The 15,922-nt window shown below is 49.0% G+C and overlaps 1 long non-coding RNA gene across 1 annotated transcript; it reads left to right on the top strand.

Moving 5' to 3' along the window:
- Window positions 1-9,921: 9,921 nt before the first annotated feature.
- On the top strand, window positions 9,922-11,180 carry LOC115282700. Its single transcript, XR_003904722.1, has 2 exons — window positions 9,922-10,070; window positions 10,702-11,180. It is a non-coding gene; the product is annotated as an uncharacterized LOC115282700 (long non-coding RNA).
- The last annotated feature ends 4,742 nt before the right edge of the window (window positions 11,181-15,922 follow it).

Raw genomic sequence — 15,922 nt, 5'->3', positions numbered from 1 at the left:
CCATCACACATTGAATTACTTGCCATGACTATTTAGTCTCCATCAGTCTGGAAGAGTTCTTGAGTCTTCCCTTCAACTATCAAACCTTGATCCCTTTGAGATTACCGGCCAATTGTTTTGTAGAATGTTCCTCAATTAGGGTTTGCTTGGTGTTTCTTTACGTTTGGATTAGATTAGGCATCTTTCTAATCCCACATCTGGTGGGAATGTTCCAGAAGAGCAGCTGTTCTTTCTTTCTTCCTTTTTCTTTTCTTTTCCTTTTTTTAAGATTTTATTTTTAAGTACTCTCTACACCCAACGTTGGGCTTGAACTCACAACCCCGAGATCAAGAGTCGCATCCTCTACTGACTGCCAGCCAGCCCCCCTCTCCAGCTGTTTTCCTTTTGTGGCATCCTATCAGGTGGCGCAAGTTTCATTTGTCCCATGATGGACGGGTGATGGTCATTGTCACTCAATGAAGGTGGTGTCAGCCAGGATTGTCCACTGGGAAGTTACATTCTCTTTCTTTGTAACTAATAAGTATTTTTGTGACAATGTAAATATCCCGTCTCTCATTAAACACTCAAGTTATTTACTTATTTATTCATATCAGTATGGACTCATTGCTTCTTATTTTGTCTAATGGATTATAATGGGTTCCACTGGGTCTTACTCTCATTGTTTATTCTGATGCTCAAAATTTCCCCAGATTTGGCTTGTGAGAGCTCCTTCCAGCCAGTGTCTGTGGCCTTTTGACAAGTCCCCATCATCCTTTAAGTGCCTCCTTGCCTTCTGGTTTAAGAAGATATTTTCGGTTCATCGTGTACTTTCCCAGGCTCTGCCTTGGGATCAGCCCTTTCTCTATGGGATCCTAATTCCAGCTCGTGCAGAGTGCATTCAGAAACCGAGCTCTACGCCCTAGGTGTGCTCGTTGTGGTTGGGACACACACACACACACACACACACACACAATCTCTCTCTATTAAACACCATGAGTTTACACCTTCTGAAAGTTTTATCGTGGACTCAGAAACAGAGTTTCCCTCTGGAATTGCAGCTTCTCAGACCGTGTCAACATGGGAGTCATTTTTTGACTACTGAGTAAGATCCCGTTGGGGGATGGGGTCAAGCAGAGGCAAGTTGATATAAGAGGAGAGACACATAGGGTCCCAGGACACCTTTCGATCCAGCCAGGCCTAAATCCCTTGAATTTCTTGGTTACATGAGTGAGTATGTTTCTTTTCTTGTCGAAAGGTAATGGGAATCAGGTTCCCTGCAGCTGAAGGAGTCCTGATCAAATACCAAATAGCTGATGACTGACTCATCCTTAGCTTTAAGTTATGGGATCTGGGCTCTAGCTTTCAAGGCTTCTTTGTTCGCCTGCTAGGGAGAACGGGGAGTTCTCTCTGCCTGGTTCCCATCCATCCATGCCTGAGGCTGTGACTCCACCCCCACCTGGTTCCCTAGAGGCACTTTTTCCTCCACGCGGACCTCTCTCACTTGGCTGCTAGCATCCCTGGAAATGGTGCTGTGCTGTCCCACAGGCCTCAGGAAGGGGCGGCCTGGGGAAGGCCCTCCGCTCCCCTGGGGTCTATTCCCACCATGGGCACTGCTTGCCCTTTAACCTTCCATAGCGACCGCCAGTCTGGGCCACTCAGCGTTACTGAGCCTCGTGGAGAGTGGGTGGGAACTGCAGGTTGGAGAAACATAGTAAACCCTGATGCTGACCATGACCGCTCCAGATGAACCCTCCCTCGCCAGAGTCCCAGCTCTGCCCTCTTTCCTCCTCCCCAGATAGAGAAGTAGAACCCCTAACCTCTCTTCTCTGGATCTACATTCTCTCCCCATAGATGTGCCTTTTGGTGGTGGCGGAGGCGCTGCCTGGCTGCCTCAAGAAACAAAACTCAGAGGCGCCTGGGTGGCTCAGGTCACGATCTCACAGTTCTCAGGTTTGAGCCCCATATCAGGCTCTGCACTGACAGTGAGGAGCTTGCTTGGGATTCTCTCTCTCCTCTCTCTGCCCCTCCCCCACTCATGCACACAGTCTCTCTCTCTCAAAAATAAGCAAACATTTAAAGCAAACAAACAACGTTCAAAGCAGTACAGTCCAGGTCTATATCCCAAGCAGGGAGTGGGGTGGGAGGGCTGATTCCTAACGAGAACACCATTCTGTGTACGCTCAAGGCAGTCCTTTATGGCCATCCTGGCCCACTCTGAGAATTAATTGGGATAAATGTTTCATTCATTAGTAAATATCTCCTATTTGAGTGAGTGATATACATTGAGTCTTGAGCATAGAATCCCTATCTTCGGTTTAATAGCTTGCATTTTGTTTTAAGTTTATTTATTTTGAGAAAGAGCACGAGAGCGGGGGAGAGGCAGAGAGAGAGGGAGAGAGACAATCCCAAGCAGGCTCTGTGCTGTCAGCACTGAGCCCAATGCAGGGCGCCATCTTGTGACCCAGGAGATCAGGACCTGAGCGGAAATCAGGAGTCGAATGCTCAACCGACTGAGCTACCCAGGTGCCCTGCTAGCTTGCACGAAAGCACAGAAGCAGGTAAGGCCTGACATGCACATGGTACGCAGCAAAGGCTTGGTCCCTCCTCCCTCTCCAGACCGGGAAAGATCTCTCTGTTTTGATTTCCCTGGAAAGTGTCCCATTTATCTGCAGTTTCCCAGGAACAAACCGTCTCTGCTGTGGTTCTGCAAATGGGTACAGCACTCTGCAGCTGCCCGAGACCAGAGAAGGACGGCGTGGGCACAGAGTCACTTGCAGGCTGGGGGGTGAGTGAAAAGGAAGGTTCCAGGCCTTGCTTGTCCTGGTCCACCCTCTTCTCCTCTCCATCCTGCTGTGCCTACTTTTCTCCACCTCATACCTTGTGCAGGAGAAGAAAAGTGTATCCGGGAATTTCAAGGGCCGTCCGGGCATGGCAGGATCTAGAGCGCCAACGTTCTCTGTGTCCTGTCTCTTTTCTGCTTCTCTCCCTCTGTTGGCTTGAGTCCTCAGTAGACTCTCTTCTTCTTTTTTTTTTTTTAAATGTTTTATTTATTTTTGAGAGAGAGAGACAGCATGAGTAAGGGAGGTCAAAGAGAGAGGGAGACACAGAATCCAAGGACAGGTTCCAGGCTCTGAGCTGTCAGCACAGAGCCCAATGCAGGGCTCGAACCCATGAACTGTGAGATCATGACCTGAGCTGAAATCGGTCACCCAACCGACTGAGCCACCCAGGTGCCCTTTGGCCAACCCTCTTCAAGGGGCAAGAAAGATGTCACAGGGGAGCCCTAAGTCTGTTTCCTACTTACTTAGCACCTCCATGAAAAAGACGGTCTTTCCCGGTAGATCCGGCCCAAACCCAGGAAAGATTGGCCCTGCCCGATCACATGTCTGTTTCAGAACCCATTGTTCTGAAGGTGGGAAGGAGCATTCTAAATGGGCAAATGTCCACCTTTGGGAGCTGGGCCTTGGTGAATGTGCCCACAGCTGCTGCCGGTGCCTCTGCCTCTTGGTCAGAGAATCTACAAGGAGAAAAGAGTGTGGTGGTTGGCGTCAGGTGGATCTAGGGACAGAAGTGTGTGGGGCTTGAGCTACCCCCAAGATCAAGAGTCACATGCTCCACCAACTGAGACAGCCAGGTGCCGCCAGAACCGTGTGACATTAATCAAATTCCTCAACCCGTTGGAAGCTTCCTACCTCACAGACCTGGAGGATTAAACAAGTCAACCACCAAGTCCATACTTGGCATGGAGGAGATCATTAATCAATAGCTGATCTTGCCTTAGGTTGCAGACCTTCGGCTTGGTTTCTGGGTCCTAGCGCCTGGACCCAGACCAAGTTGGTCTGGAGTTGGGGGACCAGGAGATGGTGCATGTGGTTTTGTGTTTGTTATTTCAGTCCTGATGAAAAATGTGCAGGTTTTATGCTGTCGTAGAACAAATAGAACCTTGCCATATGGGCCTCTATTTCTGTGTCTGATTTAATTAATCGTGTTTCATTTTCCCTCATTTTTCTATTACTGAGACTGCTAGGTTTCTCAGAGACTTTCCTTCTTCCCTCCCTCCCTCCCTTCCTCTATTCTTTCCTTCCTCCCTTTCTTCCATGCTGGGCTAGATGCTGGGGGTATGGGGGGGCAGTGCTGAACAAGATGGACACACCCCTACCTCCACAGAGCTTACCGTCTAGCAGGGGACATAGATGTTAAGGGACACAGTCATTTAAAAACATCTGGGGGGACCTGGGTGGCTCAGTCGGTTAAATGTCCAGCTTCGGCTCAGGTCATGATCTCACGGTTCGTGGGTTTGAGTCCTGCATCGGGCTCTGTGCTGACAGCTCAGAGCCTGGAGCCTGCTTCAGATTCTGTGTCTTCCTCTCTCTCTCGGACCCTCCCGTGCTTGTGCTGTCTCTCTCTGTCTCTCAAAAATAAATTAAAAACATTAAAAAAAAAAGGAGTTTGGGGGCTCCTGGGTAGCTCAGTAAATTAAACATGTGACTCTTGGTTTCGGCTCAGGTCATGATCTTATGGTTTGTGAGCTGGAGCCCTGCACCTGGCTCCACACTGACAGTGCAGAGCCTGCTTAAGATTCTCTCTCCCTGTCTCTCTGCCCCTCCCCTGCTCTTGTTCTCTCTCTCTCTCAAAAATAAATAAGTAACTTAAAAAAATTAAAGGAGTTTGGCCTTGTTTGGGGTATGCAAAAGAGCTTCCTGGAAGAGGTGATGTTAGGTCTGAGCTCCTCAGAACGGCTGGGGTTATCCAGTGAAGGGAGTGGGATGAGATGGAATGAGGTTCCTGCAGTTCTTCCTGAAGAAGCCAGAAGGGAGGGAGTGTCGTGCCTTCTAGGCCAAGACAGAGGGCTCTGGACGAGGCAGGGCGCTCAGCAGACTGCTTGAGACCAGGGAGTGGCCATGGGCCAGGTCACGCGGGGCCTAAAAGCCACACTCAGGTTTGTGGTCTTAATTCCAGACAAAGAGACTACAACGGTTGAAGGACTGCACTCTGCTAGGAAGAGGGGCTCTCTCCAGGAAGCGGCACCTGGAGGTTTTGCCTGTAATTTCCAGCTTGATGATGAATTGTCCGCTGTTTGCAGTCACTGAGCAGAGAGTGTCCTGACACAGCACGCACACTCTGTCTTTGTCTGTTTTCCCTGGACTTCACCTAGGGAGTCCCTCCTCCAGCCCAGCTGAACTCCCCACCCGCCCTGTCCCCCCCCAGGCCTGCTGTTTATTTATTCATTTTGAGATAGAAAGTGAGAGAGAGGAACACACACAAGTGGGGTGGGCACAGAGAGTCCCAAGCAGGCTCTGAGCTGAGCAGGGCTCAATCCCGTGACCATGAGATCATGACCTGAGCTGAAATCAACAGTAAGAGGCTCAACTGAGCCACCCGGGCGCCCCAGGGTTTGTGCTCTTTCAACCTCTCTCTGTTTCAGACCCTCCTCCTACCTGAATCATCAAATCTCTGAGTTAGAGGATCATCAAAGGCTATCTGGTCTAGTTCTTTCTGTGAATCCTGTAAAGGCATTCCTAACAGGGATCCATCCAACCTCAGTGTGCATGTTACCCCTGCCGGGCAGGGCAGGGGTGTAGGGGGGAGCTCACTCCCTACCACGCTTGTAGGCTGGGCTTGAATGCAAAGCTTTTAGAAGAGACAAGACGGCACTCTTCTGTCCATCTGTCTGTCTGGATGTTCCTGTGGCTCTGTGGCTGGCTCTCCTTCATTGCCAACTAAATTCATTTTTCGAAGTCCTTCCAAGATACAGCAGGGGGAGAGGTAGCTGCTTAGCCCAGAGCCTAATGTAACTTCTCCAGCCTTTGAACGAAGCCTTGACTTCCACTCTACAAATATAGACCATCCCCCAACTCAGAGAAGCCTAATCCTCTTCCTTGAAGCCCTGCACTCCAGGAAATGGGAAGCAGAAGCAGGTGATGCGAGGAAAGGAAGGACCCAGAAGTTGTTGGGGTGCTTCTCTGGGGACAAAGTGAGGGGGCCTGCCATTCTAGGAGAGGTTGCTCTGCCAGTGAGGAATAATTTGGGGACACCCAGGACTTCTCTCTGAGAGGCCTTATGACCGGACTTCTTTTTGAAGGCAGCCTGGCACCTGGGATTACGTGCTGACTGAGGCGGGGGCCCTGCTCATCAGTTACGGGGAAGCCTAGGCGGGACGTCACTAAACAAGTGCCCAAAGTCCTGTGATAAGGCTGTGAGGTGTTGTGTGAGGTTCTGAGAGGCCAGAGGGGGAGTCCAATTCCTCTTGGGGAAGCCAAGGAGGCTCCCAGGAAGAGGTGTCCCTTGAGGTGAATTCGGGAGGACCAGTAGGAGTTAACCAAGCTGGATCAGGAGAAGGGAAGAGACTCTGGCCGAGGACTGGGTTGGGCCAAAGAGGGTCTGGGATGCTGGGGGGATTGCAAGGAGGTATGGGAAACTCCAGGGAACAGCCACAGCTCTGGGGCTTTGCCCCTTCCCCAGGCTACAGGGTGCTCAGCAAGACCTTCCTATGGTGGCCAGGCCTCTTTTCAGGTCCTTCTCCCCCAAAACCACCCTTCAGTCCTGGGGCCCGTGGGCCACCACTCTTTTGGATTATAGTTAAATCCAGGCTGGAAAGATTTAGCCCTTAGGCACAATTCCGCCCTGGGGTAGGGAAGGGGAGAGGAGAGACTTAGTGACTGTTAATGTCTGACCTAGAACTGAGCCCAGGACTCCTGACTCTTGCCCCAGGGATCTCAAAGGAGACAGATAAGTGATGGTTTAAAAAGGCTCATTCTTTCAGATGCAGGCTACAGATACAGCCTGACAAAGGATCAGGAAGATATCAACGATGAGCAAAGCTGGGGAGGACAGACCTTGGATGTCCTTCATTTTCTTTCTAAAATGTGTGCTTCCCGAGTGGTGTGTACTGCTTTTGTAATTAGAAAGAGTAGAGGCACAGGAAAAACTTTGTAGGAGACAAAGCAGAAAACCAAGTCATACCTACAGTAAAATCTTAGCATTTTAATGAAATACGCAGAGAAGCAAAACAGAGAAGAAATACGCTAAAACGTTAAAAGGAGTTGTCTCTGGCCTGTGCTGTTAGACTTGCCTTTTCTGTCTTCCTAATTTTTTGTATGTGCACGTCCAGATTTGAATGAACTTGTTCACCCATTAGCCTCTTAATCAGTCTCCCTGCTTTGGTGGTGTGCTGGAGAAAGCATGTTTCCCCTAAAGGTAGCCCCCATTCTCTGTGCCTGGCGAACTCCCATTCATCCATCAGTACCCAAGGGTCACCCCCACTCCTTAGGGAGGACTTCTGGAGTGGGAGGCGTGGTGTGTTACCCAGAAGTCCTTTTCAGGACCCAAGCCCTCATTCTCCCAGCTGCCAAGAGGGCTGGAGGCCAACATTCACAGAGCGGTCCTGGTGCACTGGAGGAAAGAAGGAATGGGTAATGAAGACCCAGACCCTTCGTCTCATTCAGAGCACCTCTGAAGATGCATCTGTACCCCAGAGCTCCCTGGGAGAGGCTGAGACCTTCACTCAGGCCGCAGTGTAGTTTTCTCCCTCTGCCTGGTCCCGCTGTTTCCCCTAGTCCTTGGGTGCCGGTCCTGAGTGTCCCAGAAGCTTCTCTAACCAGAGACACCTTCCTTGACCTCCCAGGCTAGGGCAGCCTCCTTTATCCATGCTCTCCCAGAGCGCGTGTCTCCTTTGTAAGTTTTACATCCATTTGTGCTGTCAGGCTAATGTCTGTTTCCTCCACGGACTGGGAGAGTCACGCGCATTCCACCCCAGGGGCGCGTGGTTTAGAACCATTTGTTGAATGAATAACCTTATTAACCATCCAATCTAAACCCTTAGGAGGCCATCAACTTTACTTAGGGCTGCAAGATGCCTCTACCACTCATGCATTCATTCAATAAATATTTACTGAGAGAAACGAGGTCCCTGCCTAAATAATTCCAGATGGTTCGAAGATGTTTACATGTAAGTAAATAAAGCCAATAAAGTTCTAGAGAAAAGAGAAGTTTTAGAAAATAACTTTGGGGGCACCTGTGTGGCTCATTCGGTTAAGTCTCCGGCTTCGGCTCAGGTCATGATCTCACGGTTCGTGGGTTCGAGCCCCACATCAGGCTCTGTGCTGACAGCTAGCTCAGAACCTGGAGGCTGCTTCTGATTCTGTGTCTCCTTCTCTCTCTGCCTCTTCCCCTCTCATGCTCTGTCCCTCTCTGTATCAAAAATAAATTAAAAACATTAAAAAAAAAGGAAATAACTTTGGACTGTTGGGGGTCTCTATAAGCATAAGACACAAATTTGAAAAGAAAGAGTTACTACATCACATAAAGTTCTTTCTTTTTGTTTTGTTTTGCTTTTTGTTGGGGGGGGAGGTGCAGAGGAGAGAGAGAGAGAGAGTGAGAGAGACAGAGAGAGAGAGAGAGAGAGAGAGAGAGAGAGGAAATCCCAAGCAGGCTCAACGCTCAGCAAGGAGCCAGACTCCAGACTCCATCCCATGACCCTGGGATCATGACCTGAGCTGAAACCAAGAGTCAGATGCCCAACTGACTAAGCCACTCAGGTGCCCCCACATAAAATTCTTAAACCTCTATAAAGCAAAAATAAAGGTAAGAAAAGAAAAACAAATCCATATATATGAGACAGGAGGCTGATTCTTAGAATACACCAAGAAAGCTTATAAACCGAAAGGGGGGGAAAAACCCACAGAAAAATGGACAAAGATTATGATAAACTGTTCAGAAATCTTCTTCATATTCTCAGAAATGCAAATTCAACAACAATACAATATCATCTTTCTAACAGAATTGACCAAATGGAAGTGATTGGCAATACCCGGTCTTGGCAAGACTGTAGATAAACAGGAATTTCATTCACATTTATTGGCAGGAATTCTCATGAGCTCTTTGGAGAGCAGTTTGGTAATATCCATTAAATTAACAGCATTCACCTCTTTTAACCTCACGATCTTACTTCCAGGAATTAGTTCAAGGGCACGAGTTTGCATGGCATGTACAAAGTAGAGGGTTGCCACCTTGTAATTGTGAAAAAGAAAAGAGACAAGGCTTTATCAACGGGGAAGGGTTACACTGTGATCACCCCATACAATGAAATCTGTTTTGAGGAGTGAGCTCTCTCTCTGGGTACTGACGTGGGAAGAGTCCATGATGCATTAAAAGGAAAAAAGCAAGTTTTATTTATTTATTTTATTTTATTTTGAGAGAGAGAGAAGGGGTAGAGAGAGAGACTCCCAGGCAGGCTCCCTACGGCTAGCACAGAGCCTGATATGGAGCTTGAACTCACAAACCGTGAGATCATGGCCTGAGCTGAAATCAAGAGTCGATGGTTAACCCACTGAGCCACCCAGGTGCCCCAAAAAAGGAAGGTTTTAAACAGGCACTTCCCATTTTCAGGGGGGGTGGTGCGGATTATTGGGTGTATGTGTGTATGAGAGAGAGGTCGCTAGTGATTGCACAGAAAACACGTCCTGAAGGATTTAGCCCAAGTTCATTGCCGCGGGATTGGTTATGGGCAGTTTTTACTTCCTACCTCGTACACTGCCATGGTGTGTGAGTTATTGGTAATGAATCTACCATACTTTTGAGATCCTAGAGAAGAAATAGCACGCACCAAGGTCTGAAGTCAGAAGATGCATCTGGGGAAATACATTGGTCCAAAAGAGGATGGTGGGATGAGATGGGCCCCTGGGGAAGGCGGTGACAGGTGGCCCAGAGCATCAGCGCCATGCTGAGCAGTGCGGGGTTCAGTCTGGGGTTCACACTGGCAGATCCTCCCCGTCTCCGTGGACTCCTTTCCTCCACCCACCTCGACCCTGGGAGTCTCTCGGGCTCAGCCCTACCTCCCAGTCTCTTTGTTTCTCCCTCTGTGATTTCATCCATGATCCTGGTCATAAAAACCATCGTCATGGGGCCCCTTCCCACATCTTCTCCCTTGCTGGATCCCCTCTGGCCACAGGCGCAGATGTGGAATTCTAGAAACCAACATCTAATCTAATAGGAATCGCACTCAAACTCAACACATCGAAACCCGCACTTCCGGCTGGTCGCCAGCCTCACTGTCCTGCCTTCATCTCAGGAAATGGTGCCTCAACCACCCAGTGAGTCTCCTTGATTTCCCTCTTTCCTTCCCTGTAGCCCTCTACCCCTTCCAATTCCTCAGCAAAGTGGGCCAGTTTCAGCTCCGAAATCAACCTCAGATTGTTTCTTTTGTCTCCTATGACCCTTGCTGCCCTTTGTCTGAAGTTCAGAAATGAGTGAAGAACAAACATATTCAGAGCTTCCCATTGGGAGCCAGCCCCCGTCTTTGGCAAAGCCTCAATGGCGGGCAGGGGTGGGAGTGGTTTCAAGTGGAAAAGGGGAGGCTTCGGGTGCACCCAGATGGGAAGCCATTGGCAGGGGAAGTTGGACGGGGACTGACAGACAGGGCATCCTGAGTGATGGGTTAGGGGTGCCTATTCAGCTTTCACTAGTTGGTCCTAAATTGGAAGCAGGGGTGAAAATGAAGGAAGCTAGCGGTTACTGGCCAAGTCCTGGCTGTTTGGGGCTGATTGCTGGAGAGCCTGTGGTTTTGCGTCCTGGGCTGGTTGCTGTAGGTTGCATGTAGGGCAGAGCTCTGTTTTTATTGATGGCCGGCCAGGGTCTGTTAGAATAGCCAGTCCCTCAAAGTGACCATCTCCTCTCTCTCAGGAAACTTCCAGCTGCCCCCACCTTCTGCCTTCTTGCTCGTAGGACCCTGCTTTCCTGTTTCAAGCACCCTGGCCTCTGTGGGGACCAAGCTGTGGGAGAGCTCCTCACACCTGCTCACAGTCCTCCTCCCGTACTGCCATGGCACGCGAGGAAAATCGTCTCCGCAATGCCCTAGCTTCTGGACTTCTGCTCAGTCCCCGAATGCCCAGCTGGTTCCTGCCTCAGGGGCTGCACACAAGCTGTCCCCCAACCCCCCTATCTCCGCGTGGTGGCCCCTCTTCCCACACTGCTCAGATCAAACACCATCTGTTGGGCCAACCTGTCTGAATTCACGCCCACGGAAATCTACCGAATCTGCCGGTCCCCCCGCCGTCCCCGCTGGCGGGCCGCGCGTCGGGACCGGGGTCCGGTGCGGAGAGCCCTTCGTCCCGGGAGTCGGGGCGCGGCCGGAAAGGGGGCCGCCCCCTCGCCCGTCACGCAACGCACGTTCGTGGGGAACCTGGCGCTAAACCATCCGTAGATGACCTGCTTCTGGGTCGGGGTTTCCTGCGTAGCAGAGCAGCTCCCTCGCTGCGATCTATTGAAAGTCAGCCCTCGACACAAGGGTTTGTAAAAATAAAATAAAATAAAAAAAATAAAAAAAAAAAAGAAGGAAATCTACCGAATCATTGTGTATTCTTTTCTCCAAAGCATTTCTCTCTACCTGAGTGTGTCTGGTGCTCTATTGTTCCCTTGTTTCTTGCTAGTCTTCCTCCAGGGAAACATTATCTCCGTGAGGGCACGGACTGCACTGTCCCTTTCCATGCAGGGGGCCAGTAGTGTGCGGAGAGTGAAACCTGCTAAATCCTTAATATGAATCGGTTGAGTAAATGAATGAGTGAATGAATGAATGGAGCAAAGGCAGACAGCCCTGGAGACGTAACCCATGTTCTCTTGTTCTCATCTCCGGGACACACAGCGTATCAGGCCACAGCTTTGGCCACATCTCACCTCAGAACTCAGGAATCTTGCTGAGGAAGTCAACCTCAGGGCCAGAGAGGGGACTGTTTTGCAAGAGATCTTCAAGTCATCTTTGGGGGAGGGGTCTATTCTTTTGTTCTGACACATGTCCTTCAAGGACAATTTAGCCTCAAAAAACAGAAGCAGAGACATTTCTGATTTAGCATCTTTTTTTTTTTTAATTTATTTATTTTGAGAGACCAAGAGCACAAGCAGGGAAGGGGCAGAGAGAGGGAAAGAGAGAATCCCAAGCAGGCTCCAAGCTATCAGTGTAGAGCCCAACTCGGAGCTCAAAGCCATGAACCATGACATCCTGACCTGAGCCCAGACCAAGAGTTGGACACTAACCAACTGAGCCACTAGGTGCCCCTACAGAATGTGTAGTTGTGAAAAGTCGTGCTTGCCCGAAGTCAAATAATTAACAAGACTCAATATGAAAAACCGAGTCTCCCTAACTATTGCCTGGGTCTCCTGTAGCAAATATTTTACTTTTTTAATTGATCTTTTGGATTTTTCTCCATATGGCTTAAAATAACAAGCTTGTGTGGCTGCTGTCTGCTTTTTCAGTTTTAGGATCATTTATTGACTTTACACTGTGCAAATGAGGACTTAGCCATATATCTTTCCCTTGTTCTCCACCTCAAAGACAGCTCTTCCCATCCTCCGAGTCCCATTATATTCTAATTTTCCTTCGATTAACATTCAGTACTTACATTGTTATTACTATGGACATGCTAATCATAGCTGAACCGAACAGTAGCAAATTATGATTATGTTTCCTTTCTTGAACCACTTTGTTTTCTCTGGAGTTCATTGTTGCCTCATTTTTTTGTTTGGTTGCTTCTCAGCTTCTCTAAATCCCTTACCACTGCTCTATCAGCTTCCCAGCTTCCAAGATTTTATAGCTGTTGTCTCCTCTACTGGAGAGGGAAAAAATATCCCTTTATTGTAGTTCTAGCAAATTTGGGGGAAGGAGTAAAATTAAATGCAAATATTTACTCCCATCTATGCTTGTCTTTGGGGGGGCTCAAAATTTTTGAATTTTAGAGAGGCCAAATGTATCAATTTTTTTCTTTGATCATGTCATATTTGTGTGTGAGTGTGTGTGTGTGTGTGTGTGTGTGTGTGTGTGTGTGTTTGTATGCACAAGTGTATGTGTGTGTATGTTTTAAGTCTAGCTGACAGGGTTTGCTGATGTACTGGATGTGGGGGAAAGGAAGACAAGAATCAAGAGCGACTTTATGCTTTTGGTAAAGGAAAAGGCAGGATGGTGATGCCATCTTCTGAGATGGGGGAGACTGTGGGAGAATCAGGTTGAAGGGGTGCGGATCTGTTTGGACACACGGGGTTTGCATTTGTCTGTTAGAAATCCATATGCAGGTGCAGAGAGGCAGGTAGAATTCGGAGCCCAGGGCTGAGGTCAGCACATGGATGAGATAACTATGTGAGCCCAGAGGAGGGGAGGACCAGGTCCCACCCTGCCCCAGTGCTCTGCAGCTAGAGGTTGGATGACAAAGAAGTCCCGGCAAAGAGACGGAGAAGGCATAGCCAGTGATGTCTAGTTAAATCTTCTAAACTTCAGTTTCCTTGCAATAAATACAGATTCATAATCAATAGTCTTACCCTGATAAGGTGGCCCTGAGGATCCCGGGCTATGCATTAAAAGTACTCAGGACAGTGCCTTGCACTGTTCAGCATGTGTTAGCTAAAAATCTGCACCTTATCTCTAACCCTTGTAAAGAATGGCTAAACCTGGCCCATTGGTCTGAGCTAGGAGTTGAGAGTATCAATGGGGAAGGTCTGGAGCCTGTCTCCACTAGATGGTCTGGGCTCCTGGGACTGACAGAGACACATCGCAGACCAGTAGCTTTGTCAACAGGCTTAGCTCCCGAAGGGGAGGCCCAGACACCCTCAGGGACAGGGCCCTCCTGAAGACTGTGACTAAGGAGGGCAAGTGTTGGGGCACCACTCAGGTCACGATCTCACAGTTGGTGAGCTTGAGCCCCATGTCGGGCTCTGTGCTGACAGTGCAGAGCCTGCTCGGGATTCTCTCTCTCTCCTTCTTTCTCCCAATAAAAAAAAACATTAAAAAAAGGGGTGCCTGGTTGGTTCAGTCGGTTAAGCCTCTGACTTCAGTTCAGGTCAGATCTCACGTTTGTGGGTTCGAGCCCCGCCTCAGGCTCTGTGCTGACAGCTAGCTCAGAGCCTGGAGCCTGCTTCTGGTTCTGTGTCTTCTTCTCTCTCTGCCCCTCCCCCTCTCATGCTCTGTCTCTCTCTGTATCAAAAATAAATAAAACATTAAAAAAAAATTTAAAAAAAAGAGGAGGGTGAGTATTTCAAATGCTTGTAATTGTGCTATTCAATAGAAACACAACCTCATTTTATGCTCTTGAGCCTTAAAGTCCCGTCAGTTGCCGAGGCCATAGGGAACAGGTGTGGGCTCGCTGCACTTCGGCCTCCACAGAATGGGGAGAGGAATTGCAGGTATGTAAATAATGGTGGGAACTGTACCTTTCAGCAGCCCCCTTCCCTCTAGGCCCTTATCCCCACACACCCCCCCGCCCCCCCCACCCCCCACTCCATCTAGGGGAATAAGAGTATCCGAAACAATGGATTCTTCTCAACTTGTGGTGCCATCGTTATCTGTCTGTGGGTGGGTACAGGTGGCAAAAGGGACATTTTCCAAGTCCGTCTTCCGCCCTCGACTCGGTTAGTGCTGCCTCAATTTCTTATGAACCAGGTCCTCCCAGGATATGACATCCAGCTTGACATATATCTTTTTTTAAATTTTTAATGTTTATTTATTTCGAGAGAGAGATAGAGAGAGGAAGCAGGGGAAGGACGGAGAGAGAGGGAGACAGGGTCCCAAGCAGGCTCTGTACCGTCAGCACAGAGCCTGATGTGGGGCTTGAACCCACAAACTGTGAGATTATGACTGCAGCCGAAACCAAGAGTCGGACGCTTAACTGACTGAGCCACCCAGGCGCCCCTACACATATCTTTATACTAATCAAGTTGGTTCGTTTGGTTCAGTGATGAACCACAAACCTTTTGGAGCACTGAGCCATGAGCGAAGATGGCTTCCCTCAGGTTGATCATGGTCCAGGGTGGGAGAGGTTTGAGGAAACAGGAGTTTGAGGCAGGGATGTCCCTGGACGCTGAAATGCTGGGTGGGGCCCAGCACAGGACTTTGGCAGCTTGGAGGGAGTGAGCAGGGCCAGCTTGGAGGGGAGGGGGACCCTTCTGGGAAGAGGTCACACCGGAGTCCTGAGTCCTGAGCTGTGAGTGGGACTGTATGAGTAAAAGGTTAAGGGTGATCTCTAGGTGAAGAGTCATTTGAAGATCCTTTGGCTTGTGATTTGATAGGTCCAGCAGTCGAGGCTACATTTTGGTTATTCTGCAACTGTGGGAGTGACCCCCCTGACAATCACTTAATTTCTCTGGGTTTAAACCCAAGGAGCCACCAACCCCATCTGGAAGATGGGGACTTCAAGCAGCTAATCCAGGTGAAAGGACTCTGAGGAGCTTTGAAAACAATGGGACAATAGAAAAGGCAGTGCTTTATCATTCCCATTCATTCTATAAGGGTGTGGGAAATATCTTGAGGCACTCAGGTCGAGGAAGCTTTGAATTTGGCATCAGATATGTGCTTGATTGCCTGGAAGCAGACAGCACAGCAAGGGCATTGGAAAATGCAGAGCTCATCTTCACTGAATTTATCTAGAATTGTGCAATTAAAAAATCTAGGGAGGGGCGCCTGGGTGGCTCAGTGAGTCAAGCATCTGATGCTTGATTTCGGCTCAGGATCCCAGGGGGGTAGGATCGAGCTCTGTGCTGATCGTGGATCCTGCTTAAGATTCTCTCTTTTTCTCTCTCACCCTCTGCCCCTCTCCCCTGCTCACATGCTCACTCACTCTCTCTCTCTCTCTCTCTCTCACTTAAGTTAAAAAGAAAAGAAAGGAATATCCAGGAGGGAGAAGCCAGTTTCTTTTCAGCGTACATGCAGATTTTGTCTTTTGTAGTCTTCATTTTATTTGGCTCATATTAGTGGACAAGGGCACCATGATCTTTCAATGCTTTGATCCTGAAAGGGATATTACATTATCTTTAATTTCTAGTCATTTCCTGTCACCTTTTTAAAAAAAATGTTGGGGCGCCTGGGTGGCTCAGCCAGTTAAGCGTCCGACTTCGGCTCAGGTCATGATCTCACGGTTTGTGGGTTCGAGCCCCGTATCAGATTCTGTGCTTACTGCTAGAGCCTGGA

Source organism: Suricata suricatta, chromosome 17 (assembly GCF_006229205.1).
Source record: "Suricata suricatta isolate VVHF042 chromosome 17, meerkat_22Aug2017_6uvM2_HiC, whole genome shotgun sequence".
Taxonomy (NCBI): domain Eukaryota; kingdom Metazoa; phylum Chordata; class Mammalia; order Carnivora; family Herpestidae; genus Suricata; species Suricata suricatta.
The sequence above is the reverse complement of the archived record's forward strand: the minus strand, read 5'-3'. Positions and strand labels throughout refer to the sequence as shown.